We start from the raw sequence: 9,614 nt of genomic DNA on the forward strand, positions 1-9,614 counted from the left end.
AGAGAGAGAGAGAGAGAGAGAGAGAGAGGAGAGGAGAAAAGGGAGGGAGGGAAAGAAAGAAAGACTACTTCCTTGCTCAATGAATCTACATTGGCCTTATTGCTTGCTCTGGGTAATTGAATGCAGCAGAAATGGCATTGTGCCAGTTCTAACCTACGACACAAACTTCAGTCTCTCTTTTGGAACCCTGATCCTGCCATATAAATAAGCCCATGCTAGCATGCTGCATGGGAAGAGACACATGGCCCAGTCTCCCATGTCACTGCAGCCATCAGCCAGCCAACCAACACACTTGGGTGAGTGAGGTAATTCTAGACCAGTCAACTCCTAGCCAACTCAGATGGCCCACAGATTCACAGTCAAAGATATATGGTGGTTGTTTTAAACTACTGTTAAGTTTTGGGGTGGTTTGTTACATGGCATTGGGTAACTGATGATAGGAGTTAAGAGATTATGTGATTCTATGGCAATAGATAAGGCCTTTAGTTAGTTCACAGATATCAGCACTGGTAGAATCATGACAATTAGAAAAGAAATACTCAAATTCAGAATAAGTGTCTGTTCCTATGAGGAATTCTGGACACTTACATAATGATGTTTAAAAAAAAAAAAAATCCAACTGGTACCAGTAGCTGGCTGCCCTTACAATGCTGCCCCATAATATGAATTGAGAGTTTGTCAGTGTAAACTGGCAATTTGGGAACTTGGCAATGGCAGCAGCCAAATGAGATTTGGCCTGGAAAATTCCATTATGAATCCAAACCTAATTAACATCCCTGATCCCATTGCCAATTTATTCATGAATCCACTGAGCAAAGATTGGAAAGGTTGGAGAAGGAGGTTTGATTGATGTAGCAAACACATTGTGTCCCAATCCACATCTTCTTGTCTCATCTTTTTCTCCAGGCATTGGAAACCAGCTTCCTGCATAGAGAATCTATCAGCAGTTTGACTCAGCTTCACTTTTTGCCCAAGGAACACTCCTGCACATTCAACCTGAAAGCTAAAGCAGCTAACACCCAGGGGCAAATCTTGACCAGTGAAGAAGAAGCCTGTGATCAGCTAGTGCAAGGAGCACTTTATAGCTATTCTCAGAAGATCCTGGAAGATTTAGCTCAGTTGCTCACAATAGTGATTGACTCAATTATATTCCTAAACTGGCTCTTCCTCCTGCTTCACTGTTCTCTGCCCTCACTCCTGCTCTGGGATCACTTCCCAAATCAATCTCCTCCTCAAAAGTCCTCATCTCAGCCACGGGATGGTGTATGGTGCAGGGAGAGGCACTGAAACTGAAGGCGGAGGAGGATTCCCAGAAGAAGACAACTAACCCCCACAGAGTGAGTCACTCTGCCTACCTACTCATTAAGAATAAAAACCATATGGAAAGCATTCGTGAAACAAGAATATGTTTCATCTCTGTGCCTATTTTGAGAGATTTACCCATAAATACCTTCTTTTAATCTTGTCAATTCTCCAGTCTTGCCCTTCTCAGTCTCTGGTTATCTGACAAACCCATCAGACACCACCCAGAAATCAGTGGCAGTTCATCCCCAGGAAATGTGTCACTCCAGACTGGGAAAATGGGCTTCGCCTCCCCTACCTACTTTTGCCTGGTGGCTGTGTCCTGTGCAGGGGTTCTGCAACTTAGGCTTGAGTCTTCTCCTCTATCAACAGATGGAATTTGAGGGAGGGTGACAGGAACTCTCATTTGCTTTAATGACAGAAATTATAAGGAACACTTAATCACATCTTATTTAATCAATCCCCTATCTGTGGTATTTTTTGTTGTTATGACACTGATGCAATTAATACCATCAAGTAGCCCCCAACTGCCTCAAGAAACTGATATTTCAGTGGAAGAGACCAATACTAAGCCAGTTACTATGAAAACAATTACTTAGATATAATTGTGATAAATACTATGAAAGAAAGTACTGAGTGTAATGATAATGAATTACATATGTGTCTGACCTCATAAGGTAGAGAGTGAGTCAGAGAAGGTTACCCCAAGGAAACCACATTTATACTAAGACTCGAAGAGTGGGTTGATTGGGCAGTGGGTAAGTAGGTGCAGATGAGGAGAAGGGCCAGTCTGTGAAGGTTTCCAGGAGGAGGGTGCATTGCCAGCATGGCGTATAGACAGGTGTGCAGGGTCAGGAAAGGTCAGCCCTTAGGAAACTGCCAGAGGCCCTGTCTGCCTGATCTTTAGAATGAGGTGAGGAAAGGCTAAGGGTGGCAGGATTTGTATGTTTAAGGACTTTGTGTACCACTATGAAGTAAACAGTTGGAGGCTAGTAGAGAAGTTTAAGGAAGGATTTTTCTGAATCTCACTCTAGTGGCTGTTTGGAGGATGACCTGGAGAGGGGTAGGCTGTAAATAAGAAAACTAGTCACATAACCCCTCTGAGCTCCTGTTTCCTTCTCTGAACATGCAGGTGATAATTATTACCTTAAAGATTGCTACTCTAATTAGCGGTATAAAATATTAAAAGAGTTTAGCTGGGTGCAGTGGCACATGCCTGTAATCCCAGAGACCCTGGAGGCTCAGGCAGGAGGATTGCAAGTTTGAAGCCAGCCTCAGCAATTTAGTGAGGCCCTAAGCATCTTAGTGAGACCCTGTCTTAAAAATAAAAAGGGCTGGGGATGTATCTCCATGGCAAAACACCTCTGGATTCAATCCCCACCACCAAATAAATACATAAATAAATATTACAAGCATTAAATGTTTAGTAAATGTTAACACTAATTATTTTTCTAAATTCCTCATTCTTCCTTACCCTTCACATCTACTTCAATACAAAATTCTGCTTATTCTGCCTCCTCAATTGCCTTCAAGATTTTTTTTCTCTTCTTTATCACCCTTCTAAATTCTCATAAATAAATTCTAACTTGATCAGAGCCCCTTCCCACATTCCCTGCATCCTGCCCCTCTATTTAACTTACTGAAAATCTTACTGGTTGTTCGTTTGCTATAGGACCATAACCAAAGCCCTACATATGGGTTATAAGGTTCTTACTGATCTTCCCCCATATACATCTGTCATTGTCACTCCTCACCATCCTCCCAGTTCACCCTCACCCTACTTCCTATACCTTAGATATTTTGGACTTCATGAAAATCCCCCAGCACCCCAAGCTCTTTTCACATACCCTACATCCTTACTCACACTTTTTTTTTTTTTTTACATTACTAGGGATTGAACCAAGGGACCCTTACCACTGAGCTACATCTCCAGCACTTTTTAAATTTTATTTTAAGACAGGCTGAACTTGCAATCCTCCTGTATCGGCCTCCTGAATCCTGTGTTTTTAAGCATACACCACTATGCCTGGCCCTATTCACATTTTTGCTTCTGCCTCAGACACCTTCCCTCCTTTGTGCTTCACTCACAAAATCCCTGCTTGTGCTTTTGGACTTTGCCTCAGTGTCACTTCTTTACCTTGAATATTCAAAACCTCCTCAAACTGTTTATATAGTTTATTCCTGGGCTCCCAAATCATTGTGTATGTCCCTGTACTACAGTCCTTATCATGCTTATGGTAATTATTTTATTTACATTAAATGTTCACCTCCAAAACTATAGGCTTCTAAACAGTAGTGACCTTACTTAATCACCTTGCATCCTCAGTGCCTAGCATAAATTCTATCATACATGGAATGGGCACTTGATGAACAAATGAATGTATGAATGAATCAAACAAAATCATACTGCATTTGGAGCTAGTCTGAGTTTGGCCTCTAGAAGCTCTGTGTTTAGGGGATTTGCCTTAGGTCATCAAGCCTGATTCTTTCTTGCCTCAAGGGATTCTGGTCAGAGGGGCAAGTAATTTCCTCTGTCTCCCACATCTCACTTGCTTGCACCTGGACCCCACCTTGGGACCTAAGCCAATTGCCCCTCTGAATGTGGAGCTGCAGTGCCATCTAATGGTGACTAGAAGGCCTACATGTCAGGCTGAAGGAGGAAGAGGGAGGAGGAAAGAAGGCTGGTTATTCTAGCCGTGAAATCTCAGCTACTGGACTCAACATTGGGCAGTTTTTTCTACCTATATGAGTCCAAAATTGACGGTCAGGGTCCCTTATTTAGACTTCCCATATACTGAAGACACTTAGTCATATCTCGATGACCAGAGCCCTCTCTTCAGCCCTCCAAAAGCCAAGACCCACTTCCCTGGTCTCCTCAGAAGCTAGTGACCATGACTCAGTGACCCAGTCATCCTCTCAGTCCTCTCAGTACACAGTATCTCACTAAGGACCCTTGAGCACACTCAATAATTTGTGACAGGAGCCTCTCTCCCACCCCTCAGTGGCCAGGGTCCTCACATGGCTCCCTCCATGATCAGAGCCCCTTCCCACATTTTGTAAAAATCTTTTATATAATTAAAGAAAATCTCTATTTTTAAAGATTATTAGTTGAAAAACATATGGGAAAACATTGTGGAATAAACCTGAACTTTATTGGCCTTCTTTGCACATTTTTTATGGTTTATATTGTTTTATTTTGAATAGCATGTGGAAAGCAACCATATCTTTAAAGTGTTTAGATTTTTAATTCTTGATCCAGACACATGCCTTGGGGACCTGCTGCCTATCACTCAGGATTCCATGGAAGTTCTTTAATTAAGGGCTAGTGAGCATGACAAGAATTAGACAATCCCTTTAGACCACCCAACTGCCTTCCCCTTACCCCCACCCCCATCCCCCAAGAGGTTGTTGGAGCCTCTTGCTTCTGGGATTCTGCCTCCTGCCTTGTCTCTGAGCCCTTTGTCCAGACATAGGCCACAGCTGTGCCTAGATCTCATGAGGAGGTTTCGGCCCCAGGCCCAACCCACCTGCATTAGGAGTGATTAGCTAACCCTCTGAAATGCTTTTGTCACACACTAATCCACATGGACAGTATCACAGATAAACAAACCAACTTCCACTTTACTCCAAATCCTCTGGGAATACAGCAGTGTCCAAAGTAAATATGATTTATGGGGAAAATTGGAGGGTTGAATATAGAAAATTGTGACTCATTATCTCCATTACCATGCCCAGCTGTCCCAGAGCCAACACTCCCTACTCCAATCCCCTGCCCCCCAGTTTTGGCCTATGCTAGGATCTCCTGCGCTTGACTGAGCTGCCGTGAAGTCCCTTTAAACATTAACCATTGTTCTTGGTCACCAACTACTCCAAGGCCTGTTTTTTTCCCTTTCACAAACAGAGCCTCCGGCTTTAAGGATTCTTTTCACAGAAACAAAAACATTCCCCGTTTTCAAAGGTATAACAGGTCAATCATTCAGTCCATCCATCTATCCATTCATTTATTCATCCTTTAATACATCTTTACTGAGCTCTACTATGTATTGGGTCCTGTGCTAGGTTTTGGAGATACAATAGTTACTAAAATAGAATCCTTGTCCTTGTGGAACTTACTTCCAAATGGGAAACTAGGATGCTAGGCAAAGTACATGGTTACTTACTTATTGCTAAAGAGTATGATGCATGCTAAAAAGAAGGTGGAGCTCACATGTCCCTAGGCCTGTCATCTCTCCTCTGGGTGATGGAAAAGAAATTAATATAGCATAAATATACTGTCAGTGATTTAAAATCTAGGTGAAGAGACAACTTGGAACACCTTGAGGGAGAGGAAGTTAGAGAAACATCTTTCGAAATAAAATTCTTGAGGCTATCTCAAACTTGTGAGGACTGAAAAAGACAAAATATTCTGGCTAAAGAGGGCCAGGAAACAGTGCCCAGGGGTCAGGGCTGGCACACTAGATTAGTACAAATAGACCAAATAAGAAGGCAGGCTGTGTTTAGGAAATGTAGTTGCAAGGGACTAGAGTGGGGCTCAACGGTATAGCACTTGCCTAACATGTAGGAAGCCCTTGGTTCAATCCCCAGCATGGAAGGAAGGAAAGAAAGAAGTAGGAAGGAAGAAGATATAGTTTCAAAGGATTGCTGGTACCACTGACCAGAGAAAGAAAAAGAAATAGAGGAGGGGGAGGATTTGTTGGAGTCAGAGCAACCAGGCTTCACAGGCAAAATGGGTTATGGGTTTGTTCACTGACTTGTTCAATCACGTATTAGTCAAAGTCAGGCACCGTGTTGAGCAATAGAGACACAATAACCATGTGTCTTTTTTGAACAGAAAAGTTTTCACAGGTAAGTAGACCCATGCTAAGACACAAAACTAACTGTTATTAAAAATACATGTATGAAGCTTAGTGGGGCCCCACTACTGAAGTTATCCCTGTAACAATATCACTCTCACTAATTTGGGAGAGGAAGGAATAGCATCAAGCCATCATTCAGGAACTGCTTCTTCAATGCCTGTGCGACATATGCAGCCGGCAGGAGTGGGCAGATTGCTAACACACCAATGGTCGTGCCAATTTTGAAGCATCGATTGCATTGCGATGTAACAGTTATTTTTACCATTGGCTTTGATTTCCTGCAAAAATTCTTCCCTGGGTCTAGTTAAAATTGGGCTTAACCTTTCCAAATGTGTATGAATATGGATATCACATGTGGGTAGTGGAGAAAAGATTGAGAATGGCCGACACACACGGCTACACATGGCTATGGATGGTTGAGTCACGATCCTCAAACCAGAAAGGAAGCTGAGTAGGAGGATCTAGCAGCAGGGAGCAGCAGGTGTGAATCGGGATTTGTGGCCTGCAGGCAGTCATGACAGGTGTCAGCAGACCTCTCCACTATGGCCTCCCTTGAGATGCCCAGACAAAGTCAGGCCTGGAACCTGGGGGTGGGGGTTTTCCCTGAAAGCCAGGGATGGGCAGGGTCTCCTTGTCTCCTTGTCATAGCATCTGAATGCTATGCTCTGGAAAATCAATCGGTAGTGAACTATTTATATATTCCATTTATATTTTCTATTTTATCATCCTCTGTTCTTCAGAAAAACTTGCAGAAAATGCCTTATATCTATACTTTCTCCAATGAACATGTATCACTTGTTTAATCTTTAAGGTATTTATTAAAAGTCATATTTTTTAAAAGACCTTAAAATGAAAACTCCAGTTTGAGATGTGTTCAGAAGAACCAAAGGAAGTTTTGCTCATTTCCTGGCACAGTTGTAAAAACAAGAGCCGTCCAATCCCAGTTAGGAGTAGGGAGCAAGGGTAGGCAGGGAGTTTTGTTAGCCAATCCCAAAAACCAAATGCTGAATGTTTTCTCTGATATAAGGAGGCTGATTCATAGTGGGGTAGGGAGGGGAAGTGTGGGAGGAATAGAAAAACTCTAGATAGGGCAGAGGGGTGAGAGGGGAAGGAAAGGGGCAGGGGGTTAGAAACGATGGTGGAATGTGATGGACATTATTATCCAAAGTACATGTATGAAGACACGAATTGGTGTGGATATACTTTGTATACAACCAGAGATATGAAAAATTGTGTTCTATATGTGTAATAAGAATTGTAATGAATTCTGTGTCATATATAAATTTTAAAAATTAATAATAAAATAAAATTTAAAAGAAAATTCTAAAGCTTAATTAAAATGAAAATGAAAAAAAAAAAAAAAGAAGAAGAAGGAGGAGGAGGAGGAGGAGGAGGAGACAACCCTGAGGCTTGCTGGGGAGGTAGGTAAGCAAAGGGATGGGTGAGCCTGGGCCCTCAGCGGGCTCCCTGCTCCTCTTAGACCGCAGAAATCTCCTTCCGAATGCCTCCTGCTAGACCTCCCTGAGGCTTCATGGCGACATAGGGAAGTTGTTTCCATTGCAGATGGATAATGGTGGCTAGAGAGACACCAAGGAGACAGTCCAGATCTAGGCCTCAGAAGCCCTGCAAAGTCAGAGGGGCCTGGGAAGGGCTATGATCACATACACTCGGCCTGCCTATGGGCGCTCAGTGCAGCCTTTTGAAATCAATTTATGGGAATTTTTTATACAGCTGGCCAAATATTTTCCTAGATGGTTTACTCTTTTATTTAATTACTTTTTTTGACATGCTAATGTATAGAATACCATAGCCTAATTGGTTAATCTTTTCCTTTGTGAGCACTTCTATTGCTTCTAAGTTGGAAACATTGCTTCCTTCCAGAGATTTGATAGTGTTTCTGTATTTGTTTGTTTGTTTGTCGGTCTGTTTAAGCTCTCTTGTCCCTCTGGAATGAACTCGGTATACAACTCGGTATGCAAGAAGAGAATCTAGATTATTTTTTTTCTCTGATGAAAAGCATGTATAGAATAAATTCATCCTTTTCCAGTAATTTCTGACCCCACCTTTATGGTGTATGAAATTCATTTATGTCAGGGCCATCTTTTTTCTGGGCAACCTATTCGGTTCCAAGCAAAGATTATTTAACACTTGATTGTGCATTCTGTGTTACTCTCTGCTAATCATACTCTAAATCTAAAGGAGTTTTACTCCTGATTATTCATTCAACAAGACTGAACCTTGGCAATGGTTGATTGTTAGCAATAAAGAATAAGGCAGGTACATTTTCTGCCATCACTATGCACATAATCAAATAAGTTATTATGATAAAGTATGGAAAGTGTTCAGCAGCAAAATGTGCATCTTAGAGGTGCTGAGCAGGAAGTACTGGAGGTCTTCTGGTCTTCTCTCTGACACCTGAAGGACAAGTAGTACTACTAATGCAAAGAAAAGGAGGCAACTGCGTCCTGGGCCAGGCCACTCCTATATTGTTCCAGCCGGGCCCAGTGGCACATACCTGTAATTCCAGTGTCTCAGAGTGCTGATGCAGGAGGCTCACAAGTTCAAAGCCAACCTCAGCAACTAACTAAGACCTTAAGCAACTTGGTGAGATACTGTCTCCAAATAAAAAAGGCTGGGGATAAGCCCCTGGGTTCAATCTCTAGTGCAAAAAAAAACAAAACAAAAAAAACCTTGTTTCATCAAAAGGGGAGATCCCACTGTGCTCCATGGCAGACATCATGCCAAGATATATGTGTAATACTCATTTAATTACCAGAATCCTTCTCTAGATTGCATTACTTACCCCACCATATAGATGGGGAGACTTAGGTTTGAAGTGTTTACATTACTCACAGACTCGGGGCCCCTGTCACAGCAGGATGAAGCCCTGAAGCATGAACATATCCACTTTGTCCTACTCTCTTTCCCCCTTCCTTAGGGGAAGTTTGCTATCCCTGAAACTTTGTGCTTCCTGGTCTCATGTCACATGCCCTAGACCTAAGTCTTTATAAGGTGAAGTTGACACACCAGAGTTCTTGGACTGGCAGGGGCCTGGGTCAGACCTGGGACTCTCCCAGTCCATGTGACTTTGACCTTTCCATTCTCCACCCAGTCACCTTTATAGCTCAATGAGCTTGTAAAGAATGGGAAAATAAACAAGGAGAGAAATGAATTACAGTAGATAGGGTAGAGAGAGAAGATGGGAGGGGAGGGGAGGGGGGATAGTTGAGGATAGGAAAGGTAGCAGAATACAACAGTCACTAATATGGCATTATGTAAAAATGTGGATGTGTAACCGATGTGATTCTGCAATCTGTATTTGGGGTAAAAATGGGAGTTCATAACCCACTTGAATCTAATGTATGAAATATGATATGTCAAGAGCTTTGTAATGTTTTGAACAACAAATAAAAAAAAAAAAGAATCACCAGGACCTTCTGGTTGAGAGATATATAT

General features: G+C 42.2%; 1 long non-coding RNA gene across 1 annotated transcript in view; it reads left to right on the forward strand.

Moving 5' to 3' along the window:
• The window catches only part of LOC125612046, a 28,316-nt gene extending 26,927 nt beyond the window's left edge, over positions 1–1,389 (forward strand). Inside the window, exon 3 of the long non-coding RNA XR_007342297.1 lies at positions 907–1,389. This is a non-coding gene — a long non-coding RNA (uncharacterized LOC125612046). The remainder of the gene's footprint in view (positions 1–906) is intronic.
• The last annotated feature ends 8,225 nt before the right edge of the window (positions 1,390–9,614 follow it).

This window comes from Marmota marmota, unplaced genomic scaffold (genome assembly GCF_001458135.2).
Source record: "Marmota marmota marmota unplaced genomic scaffold, marMar, whole genome shotgun sequence".
Classification (NCBI taxonomy): Eukaryota; Metazoa; Chordata; class Mammalia; order Rodentia; family Sciuridae; genus Marmota; species Marmota marmota.